Source organism: Pan troglodytes, chromosome 6, assembly GCF_028858775.2.
Source record: "Pan troglodytes isolate AG18354 chromosome 6, NHGRI_mPanTro3-v2.0_pri, whole genome shotgun sequence".
NCBI classification, from domain to species: domain Eukaryota; kingdom Metazoa; phylum Chordata; class Mammalia; order Primates; family Hominidae; genus Pan; species Pan troglodytes.
This window is the reverse complement of record NC_072404.2, coordinates 131537396-131548511: the sequence shown is the minus strand read 5'-3', so window position 1 is coordinate 131548511 and position 11116 is coordinate 131537396. Positions and strand designations below refer to the sequence as shown.

Below are 11116 nucleotides of genomic sequence, written 5' to 3'. Positions count from 1 at the left end.
TTCAATCCCTGACATGGGAAGTTGATCCCAAAGCTTTGTGCTGTATGTAAATTAACTTTCTCCTTATCCAGACTCCCCAGGTAAGCTCATGTTATCTACCTTCTCCCATACATGGGCAATTCTGTATCATTTCTTGTTCCTCAGGAGACAGGCAGAAGATGTAGGACTACCCTGCTCCATGTGACGGGACTTGTTTATCTGCTCTTGCTGTTCTACTGTTCCCCAAGGTGTGAAGTGGAGCACCCACTCAATTGTTCTCAGGTTTGTTCTCAACTTATTTGGAGTTTGTGTCAGAATTTCTATCAACTACTGGATTGATCCCCTTTCCAGGTGCCTGCTGCTTCCTTACCCTGGACTCGTCTTATCTGAACTTCTTTCCCCAGTTCCTGCACATTCCCCCTCCCCACCCCTAACACCCTTCTTCCCAATTGTGCATCCCAAGCCTGTAGGCAGATAAGAGCTTCAGGCACATATGAGCATATGTGATCTGCTGAATGTTCTCTGCCTATATCTTATAGGGAATTTTTATATTCAGATCTCCAACCTTGTTATGTAAAGATTGGCTTCGGGTTAGAACATTCTTTACTTTCTAAACAAAGCCTGATTTTCAAGAGTATTCCCTGACTGTGAACTCAAATATTTAAACTCTGAGCTACAATGAGAAGCCTGTTTGTTCTAGACTCTTACCACTCTCTCTCTTTTTCTAGGACAATGAACCTTATGCCTTATCCTTAATGGTGAAAGGAATGGCTTTTTTTAAAAGTAGGATTAATACAAGGGAAAACACAATGTGAGGTATTTTAAGATGTTTTAATTTTCAAAAATTTATTTATCTCTTACAGCACAGAACCATGCTGAGGGAAAGGCTAGCAAGGCTCTGGGTACCCTTGATATAATAAGTCCCTACTAAAATGCTGAGGATATGGGCAAAAGAAGGAAAACACCTGTTTGCAGTTTTGTTATTACTTTTATGTGAGGAATGGGAAGGACAGGATTGCATTGTTTTGGTTTGAATCATATTCACATAGAAGCTGTCAGTGGGTGATAAGGAAGTAGGGATGTGCATCTCATTCTTCTTGTTCCACTCCTGTTATAATCATAGAATAAACACCATTTTGAATTAAGATGTAAATAAATTGTAGTAATAATATACTAACAATGATAATTTTTATTTGTATAGCACCTGACAAAATATTTTTGTTTAATCATCTTTTATAGAACTGAGAAAACCTTTTGAGTTAGAAATTGTGAGTCCTATTTCACAGATAAGAAACAGAATCCAAGGAATAGTAAGTGACTTGCTCACACTATGTAGCTAATCAATAGCAGCTAATGAATGATGTTTATGCATATATTGTCCTTGATGTTGCTTAAATCACACGATGTTTCCCTACTACATGATCTATTTAATAATGATAATAGCCTCATTTCTTTTCTACATGATAACCTTTCACCTATTTGAAAATCTATTATGTGTGTCCATTTTGTCTGATTGTCAGATCTATCTTAGTTTTGATAAGAAAGAAGAAAAAGAAATTGAAAGGGAGAGGATATTCAAGGTGGTTTGAAGAATCACCATCAGGGGAAGAAAAAGAAAGTGTGTACAACCAGGAAGCTGAGTCTAGAAGTCTTATGTTGAAGGCATTTTAACTTTATTTAGACTCATCTCTCTTGATTTTACTCCCCACTAGACTAAGTCAAAAAGAATCTGAGTCCTACAGAGTTGGCAGTACAATTATAGAGGTCAAACTACTCAGTGCAGGAATTCCATAGCACCCAGTAGTGTGGTGGTAAATATTTAACCACCAGATGTCCAGGGAAAACAAAGGCCCGTGTTTTTTAGTGTTTGCTGACTTCAGTGGTGTATATACTCTCAGGTTGGCCAATTTCAACCTACTGAAATAATGTCAGTGAATATGGAGTTTGGAAGAGGTACTAACAATTGTCTCTTGCTTTAACAAACCACTGATAGGTTGATAGCAACTGTAAGATGTGACCCAGCCTTACCTTTGAATAAGTCTAGTGACCAACATTACCATTCTACTACTTGGCAATTCTAATTACGATAGTTCTTTTCTTGATCTTCCTTCTAAAATTATTTTTGCTCTACTTTGATTCACTGGCCTTAGTTCTCCCTGTTTATCCTTTTAAACTTTTCCTTCTTCAGGATATGTGTTCTCTGCTCATTAAAGCAATATATATGTGATATTTTTTAGATGCCAAACTATCCTGATAATCCTGTTTTGACAATATTCATCATTCTTAATATTCTTTTGAAAATGTGATATTTATAACTGATCATACAACACAGCTTAGTAGAATACTTATCTTCTCTTAGATAGGGATATTTCTAAAATAGACTAAGTCTATACTGTTTTCATTTTTTCTTTTGCATTAATTAGTTAATTAATCACTCTTTTTTTTTTAGCAGTCACATGCCATAGTTGGTTAATATTAAGCATGTGATCAACTACCAAAAATCCCCTTGGTCTTTTTCATGAGGATGACTGTTTATTCACATATTTGTTGTACTATGCAATCAATTTATAGAATATTAGGACTAAATGATCCACTTGTCAAGCATCTAGTCCAACCTTCTCATGAGGGAACTAGAGAACATTAAGGTTAATTTACTTAAGGAAGATTACACAGCTTATTGGTGACAAAGCCAAGTTTAGCTTCATATCGAATGACTCCTATTCTGCACTCATTTCCCTGTATTCAGTTATTTCTTCTTTCTCTTAAAAGAATGTAAGGGGAACAGGTTTTATCATCTCCATTCTAAACATGATATAACTTAGAGTCAGGAATACTAAGTGATTTGTCTAAGGTTCCATGGGCAATAATGGCAACTGATTTTTTTGAACTGAAGTACAAAGCTGTTATTTTTCACATTTTCCAGGTACAGCCCTTTATGCTAGATTTTTAAGATTATTTTTAATTTTGACCCCATAATCCAGAAGATAACTATTCCTCCTATTTTTGTGCCATTTTAAAGGGTAATAAAAATAGAATTCTGCCAGCCAGAGTGGAAAATGGAAGCCTACTTGAATGCTTCAAGAGACTTTAACAAAGGTGTTGCATTAATTCCCCAGAGATGCCATAACAAATTACCGCAAACCCAGTGGCTTAAAACAAAAGAAATTTATTTTCTCACAGTTAAGGAGGCTAGAAGTCCAAACTTAAGGTGTTGACAGAATTGGTTTCTTCTAGAGGCTCTGAGGGAAAGCCCATGCATCTCTCTTAGTATCTGGTGTTTGCTCACAATCCTGGGCATTCACTGGCTTGAAGAGGCATCACCCTAATCTGCCTCCATCTTCACATGGCTTTCTTGGTGTGTCTCTCTGTGTTTTTTCCTCTTCTCACAAAGACACCAGTCATTGGATTTAGGGGTCACCCTAAATATCCGATGATTTCATCTCAAGATCCTTAGTTAATTATACCTTCACAGACCCTATTTCCAAATATGGTCACCTTCTGAGGTTCTGGGTGAACGTGAATTTTGGGGAACACTATTTGAGCTACTTCACGAACTACTTATGAAATTGTGGGTAGAGTAAGAAGACAGATAAGAACAGGAAGTCCTTACCAGCCCTAGGCTTGAAGGGGCAAACAGGAAGTGGTGCCTCAGCATCCCATTGAGAGCCAGAGCAGTGGAGGAGACATTCTAGCTGGGGAGAGATGTCGCCCTCACCAGGACACTCGGCGCAGAGCAAGTGGAGAATAGTAAAGGAGTACTCCAACCACTTCTTCCTCTCAGCATCTGATCTTCTTCAGATGATTCCCATTAGCCAAATTCAATCAGAAGCCAGCTGCAGTTCCCTATTACTGCTGTAACAAATGACCACAAGCTTGGTGGCTTAAATAATATAAATTTTTTATCTAACAGTTCTGTAGGTCAGAAGTCCTACAAAGGTCTCACTGGGCTCAAATAAAAGTGTCAGCAGGGCTGTATTCCTTTCTGGGGGCTCTAGAGGAGAATCCATTTCCTTGCGTTTTCCAGTTTCAAAATTCCCTCCATATTCCTTAGCTCGTGGCCAGCTCCTCCATTTTCAAAGCCAGCAATGGAAGATTGAGTCTTCACATAGCATCACCGACTTCTTCTGCCACATAAGGTAACATGTTCACAAGTTCCAGGGATTAGGATGTGAATGTCTTTAGAGGGGCCATTGTTTTTGCTTATCGTATCAGTTGATGGTCTATAGGATTCAGCCTCCTGGACAGGGCTGACTCCAAATTAGGTAGAGATGAGGCTTATACAGTGAGGAGCAGGCCATCTATAAGAAAAATAGTTCAAAATTACATTAGGCACAAAGTTTGGAAGAGGTAACATCTATGGAGTCCTGAACTGAAGCTTCATTAGCTCCATAGTAAATCAGCGTTTGTTCCTGGGCACAGAGCAGGGCAAAGCAGGGTAGAGAATGGCATGGTGGGTAGGAGCAGTGGGGTAGGGCAAATGGGCAAGAATCAGAACAGCAGGTTTTATATTTTCCTCCTGAGAGCTGATTACAAGGTTGACTTGTTGGAGTCCATTGGTATTTAACCAATGCCTGTTCCTCAAAGCAACATCAATCTTCAAGCCTGAATCATCTGAAATTTGATCATCTTGTTCACAAGGATAGCATCAGCGATGGCCAACAGCTTAGTGAAATGGATTTATGCCATCCTTCATAGAGCCTGGACTTCCTTCACCCACTGTTTCCTCTTAACTGCAGTTAGGCAAATGCGTAGTAATGCTACTGAGCTTGGTGCATTCCCACTTACCCAGTAGTATTCCTTAACTTTTTAAGACAGTGTGGAATATTGGCACCTTTCCCTCCAGTCTTCCCCTCAAGTGGCCTGTAACAAGTTGTTCAGTCATTAATCCTGAAATGTTACAATGGAGCCTTAGATTTTAAAATCGGAAGTTCAGGTGTATTTTGTAGCCTATGGAAATTCCATCTAACCACAGCACATTCAATTCTAAATTTGCTACTTTCTTGTGACTGTGTAGTGTATTTGATACAAAATTTTCTTTCTAGACCCCCGAATTCTAGGACTTTACAGTGCAGTCATATGAGAGTGAGTCAGCAGTTTAATTCCAATCTGCGCCACCACCACCTAGGGACTTTCTAACAAGAACTAAGACTGTTATTACTTTTTTATTATGCAAGTATAATAAAGAGGAACTACATTAACAAGAATAGAGAAGTGAAGAATACCAATTGCTGATGTCCTAATAGTTTTTAAAATATAAGAGTAAACTCCACTGTAGATTTTACTTTATGAAAATAGATCTATTTCCTGAAGAAAGTTTTGTTTTTAGATTGTTTGCTTTATTTGTTCTATTCTCTATGTTAGATGAATTCCCCTATTGCCTTGCTTGTACTAACCTTCTATATAGTAATTTCACTGAAAACAGAAAAAGTAAGATAATTAATTGTACTGATAGAATTAAGAGGTTAGCATGAATAACCTAATGATGGCATTTTGGCTAATGGATTTCTTTTCTCCAAAAGGTTCACTGAATTAACAAGTCACAAATAACCGTACTGAAGTTGGATATGGGTCATTTCTAAGTTCACAGTGTGCGTTCTATTCCTTATAATCTATCAGCCAAGGTCTTCGTTTGATATTCATATCTTAAAAAGTGAAATTGCTCATTACATAGTAAACATTTCTTAGATTGTTTTCCCTGTTGATACTTAAATAAAATAGAAAAAGAAAATAACAAAGGTGTAAAAATAAAAGAAAACTCATGGAAAGGGAACTTAGAATGAAGGTAGTGGTTATTTCAAGGCTGGCACCTTCTAGAAGGTCACCGTCTAACTTAAACAGTCCATGGAGCACATCTATGATTCAACAGCAGTGCCAACACACAATGCTACTTTAACATGTCCCATGCAAATTTTAAATACTGAAAGATCTCCACTGACCTTCCAGGTCAGTCACTTACAAGCTGTGTAATTATGGGCAAGGTTGTTAAATTGTCCAAGCCTTTATTTTCTGTTTTAAAATGGTTATTATAATATCTGCCCAGAATTGCTGTCAGAATTAGAAGTGATGTTTGTAAAATGCCTATTATCACCCCCAGCAATTGTGGTGCAGCATTACTAATATTATCATATTGCATAGACATTCATAATTATTTAATATTTTCCTGCATATTTACTTTAAAATAAAAGAATCAAACCTTAAAAATCTCTTGCTGGGGAATTATATGCATTCATTTGGAAATGGGAGTGATGATTCTGGGTGAAACATTTCTCAATCTTGCTCAGTCAAAGGGGTTTTCCACTGAGCATATGTTCTGCAGATGTTTATTAAAACATGCTTCTACATAAGTACCAGACATGGAGAGCTCAATTATTGCTAAATTTTCCATGGTCTATTTTATAATTCTTAATCTTTGAACTCTGGACCACTGATAATTTTAAAAGTAATAGGAGGAGGAATAAAATTATTTCCAGCAAATTTTGTGTATGTACAAAGGATGTAAATGCTTACAAAAACAAGTGTATAAGCAGGGAGTTTTTATAATGAATGACAGCAAGGAAAGTCACCCACTGACTTCTAGATTTTTCTGAATGAGTTAAAAAAATGTCATACAACTTTATTTTAGTTTCTTCATCTATAAAACAGGGAAAATCCCAGTTAATCTCTTCTCAAGCCTCACGTTTGTGATGATTTGTCAAGTTACCCATGGCAGAGTTTCCTAGACGTCTATCCGGATTCATCTCCCCTTATTTTAAAAAGAAATCTTGAGTTTCTGAAGGGTGTGTGGCTGCTCGGTAGGCATTCTGTTTCCCAGTTCCTCTCATAGACTTAGTTGGGACCAAAGGAATAGGAGAGAAAGTGATGTGTGTTACTAGAAGGTGATGCGACTGGGACAGCCAAGGTGGCCCAGAGATGGAACACCCTGTTGAGAAAGGCAGATTCTCTCACCCGATCTGGGACTACTAATCTCTGCATAATCAAATGAGCACAAAATAAACTTACACTTTGTTTATACCACTGTATTTGGGGTCTCTATTTCAGAAGCTCAGCCTGTGTCCTACTTATTCAACCCCTTAGAGGAATACAGCACTAATATAGAGGAAAAGGTAGTTTCTAGGTAAACTGGGCACATTTGTGGGCTCTTTACCGTGCTGAGTGTATACTCCTGACAGCTGGTAGTGGCAAGTTAGAAACATCAGATACCTTTAGAAATTCCAGGGATTTCTATTGAGCTGCTGGTCTGTGGGACTGAGCTGTGCCAACATTAATAGTCTCAGAAGTTCTCAAGCAGCTTTTGGAACAGTAGCTTTCCTGGCTGCTCTGACTTCAAGATGCAAGTGCATGGCAGCTTTAATGTTTCTTCTTTTGTCCCAGACTTTGCCCTGTGGTTTCTTTGGGATGGACTACCCAGACAATGCCTCTGTCCTTTTCCTGTTCATGTAGAACATAGAACATGACCTCCAACCAACCTGAACAATTGAATTTGCAGTTGTTCTTTGGGATAATACTCTGCTCCTGGTAACAGTGGTCCCTTCCTGGTTTCTCTGGAATTAAACTCTGGGCTATATTGTCAGGGGACCATTTATTGATTAGCTCAAATGTAGTTGAAATTTAGGAAAATGAACTCTATAGAGTTTAGGATTTGTAAATGCAGGCACTGGCAATTTTGCTAATCATATATAACAAAGGGAAATTTTGTTACAACAATAGAAACCAATGACTACTGAGTATTTTACAAAACAGCTCACAGTAATCCTATGCCTCCCAGTATGTTTTCCTCCCTATTAGTTACATTATGAAAGGTTTGATTGATTGATTGAAGATTTCTAGGCTGATGTGCCTATTGTACTTTGTAAGCCTACATTGCCTCCTGCTGGCTCTTCTTTCTAAATAACTCTTCTCATGTCTCTTCAGAAATAGATCAACAGGCCTTTCTTTATGTTTGTTTGGTGTTTTGTGTGTGTGTGTGTGTGTGCGTGCCACATATGTTGCCTCTGTGTTTTCTCTCTATCTAGACTATCTTGATTCCTGATCCTTCTCATCAAAGAACACATTTTCAAAATAACTAACCTTTAGCAAATAAAATTTCTCTTCCTCCTCCTTCTCCTACACAAACTCTGTTCTTGTACATCTGTTAAAGCAAAGCCCTCCTTTCCTGCTATCCATATCATGATGCTATCTCTGACTATAGCTGTATGTATATAGCGCTATATATATTCCTGCATATAGCGCCATATATATATATATTCCTGCATATGCAGACACATTCTTGGCTCTCCAGTTTGACTCTTGCCATAGTAATATAGGAAAGACCCTGTGAATGGCTGCAGTAAGAAAACCTGGTTTTCTTATATATGTGCATACATCATCAAGGGAGTTGGGACCAATTTTTTCAGCTGGACTATTTCAGTAGCCTTCCAATTCATCTTCCTGCTTCTGTAATTGCACCCCCCTCCCCAGTCTGTCCTCCACAAAGCAGCCTGGGTGACTTGGTGATCCTTTGGAAATGTAAGTTGAATCATGTTTCTCCTCTGCTCAAAACCTTCTAATGCTAAGAATAATATTCATTGTCCTCATCATAGCCTGCTAGGCACCTGGTTCCTCTTTCATTTCTCTGATCTTATCCCTTATATTCTTTCTCTTACTCATGTTGCCTGAGTCTAAATGGCTTTAATACTATTTTTTTAACTTTTATTTTAAGTTCAGGGGTGCAAGTGCCAAGTTGGCTACACAGGTAAACTTGTGTCATGGGGTTTTGTTGTACAGATTATTTCATCACCCGGGTATTAAGCCTGGTACCCATTAGTTATTTTTCCTGATCCTCTCCCTCCTCCAACCCTCCACCATCCAAAAGGCCCCAGTGTGTGCTGTTCCCCTCTAAGTGTCCATGTGTTCTCATTATTTAGCTCCCACTTATAAGTGAGAACATGTGGTATTAGGTTTTCTGTTCCTGTGTTAGTCTGCTAAGGATAGTGACCTCCAGCTCCATCCATGTCCCTGCAAAGGACATGATCATGCTATTCTTTAAGCACCAGAATACTCTTCTTACCTCAGAGCCCTTACACATGCTGTGCCTACTGCCTGGAATGTCAGTCCCTCAAGTACCTACATGGTTTGCATTCTTTCACTCAATTAACTGCTCAAATGTCAACTTAACAAGGAGGTTCCTGGCCATCTATCAGATTCACCCTTTCATCCCCGCTTCTAGCACACACAGCCTTTGCCTATCATTGTCTATTTTCCTCCATCATAGCAGATAATTTGTCTAATTTGTTCCTTGATTCACTCCTCTCATGCTTAGAACAGTGCCTGACATGTGGTAGATGATTAATAATATTTAACACATTAAAAAGTAATTAAACACTTTGCTAGCAAGGTACTTCATAAAGAACATGTTCTCACATACAGTTGTCCTTCAGTATCTGCAGGATACTGGTTCCAGGACCCCTTAAATCATCTTTAGATTACTGATAATATCTAATATAATATAAATGCTATAAACATAATTGTTATACATTTTTATTTGAAATTTTTTATTGTTAATGAAATAAACTTATTGTTTTTGTTAACAATAAAAATACAAATAAAATTATTATATTGCTTTTGTTATTTTCTTCTTATTTTTATTGTTTTTTTCTCCAAACATTTTCATTCTATGATTGTTTGCATCCATTGATGTGGAACTCATGGTAAGAAGTAAGTGTATTCTATAAACCAGAGTTAGACATTAAAGGCTTACATAATTGTTGGAATAGAATTTGCCATTAATTATTAACCACCTATTTAGTACTTATGGTACTGTAAGATATTTTACTAGGTAATTGGGAATTTAGAGAAGAATATAATATATTTCTATGATCTAGTAATGGCAACACACAAAAATTTGATACTCACCTTTGTTATAAGACAGAGAAGCTATTATTGTCTCCATTTTACAAATGAGAAACTTGAGTTTAGAGTGCTGAAATGACTTGTCCACAGTAATGCATACAAGTTAGTGAGTGGACCAAGATATGCTGCTAATTAGTTTGCATTACTTTAGACAAGTATCCGGATCTTCTAACCTTCTCCTCTTTCCATTCTCTCATACTACTATTCCTCACATCCGCTCTAGAGGGAAGGTAGCCCATGTATAATACCGGAGTGAGCAGAGGATATTGTTGTTCTTTTACATATGGGTGTTAAATGGCACATTGCTTTTCAAAATATATTAATTATAACTTCATTCCTGAGTCAGTCAGAATTGGCTAGGTTATAGTATACAACCCCCCAGATCTCAGTAGTTTTAATAAAATAGTTTATTTTTCATTTATGCTACGAGTCCAACATAGCTTATAAGGAAGCTTTGTTCATCAGAACCACTTGAGGCCTGAGCTGATGGACGCTCCATCTGGACACCTGCTTTGGTGATCACTGAGTCAGCTGCAGAGGAGAGCTGTAGAGTCAAGCACTGGCAAGAAAGTGTTTCAGCCCTCCCTCTTCATTGACCAGAACTAGACTCGTGGCCACTACTAACTCTGAGTGAGCTAGAAGTAGAGAAGAATTGAATTTGAGTGAAGTGGTCAACACTGGTAATAATTGTCATATGCACGTATTCACACACACACACACACACACACACACACACACTTTTTGCCCTTTCTTTCTTTTTATTTCCCGGGGTGATAACTAACTTGCCCTACAAGACTCTGAATGTGGTAAGCCCAGTGTTTCCTGCTTTGTTTTACTTGTTGACTTCTCTAGGAAGGATTTGTAAAATCCAGAGAAACTGAAGCCAGATTATGATGATTGAGGGACAGTTTATTTTCTCCCAGGGGCTTTCACCTAACAGTGGCAATATTGTCCTCTTATGGCACAGTTAAATTTGTGCTTGCTACTCAGTTTTTTCTATTAAGCACCTGTAACTTTTATTTGTGTATAGATAGTTGTTGATAAAATAATAAAATATTCCGTACAGCAAAAAAAAGTAAAGAATTGGACTGGTGTTTGTAATTGCAATTTGTTGAAATCATGAGCTCATAAATATTACTCCTCCTCTTTACCATTATACGAAAATATGAGAAATGAATGTAACATCAAAAAGAGGAACTAAATCATGGTTTATATAGCTTGGCCTCCCTTAGAAGTAGAAAAAGAGGAG

The 11116-nt window shown here is 37.6% G+C and overlaps 1 protein-coding gene across 1 annotated transcript in view; it reads left to right on the top strand.

Annotated features, from left to right (window-relative positions):
- Nucleotides 1-228: 228 nt before the first annotated feature.
- The window catches only part of TFEC (transcription factor EC), a 235737-nt gene continuing 224849 nt past the window's right edge, over nucleotides 229-11116 (top strand). Inside the window, exon 1 of the mRNA XM_016958062.4 lies at nucleotides 229-261. The gene's annotated coding sequence lies outside the window, so the exon portion shown is untranslated. The remainder of the gene's footprint in view (nucleotides 262-11116) is intronic.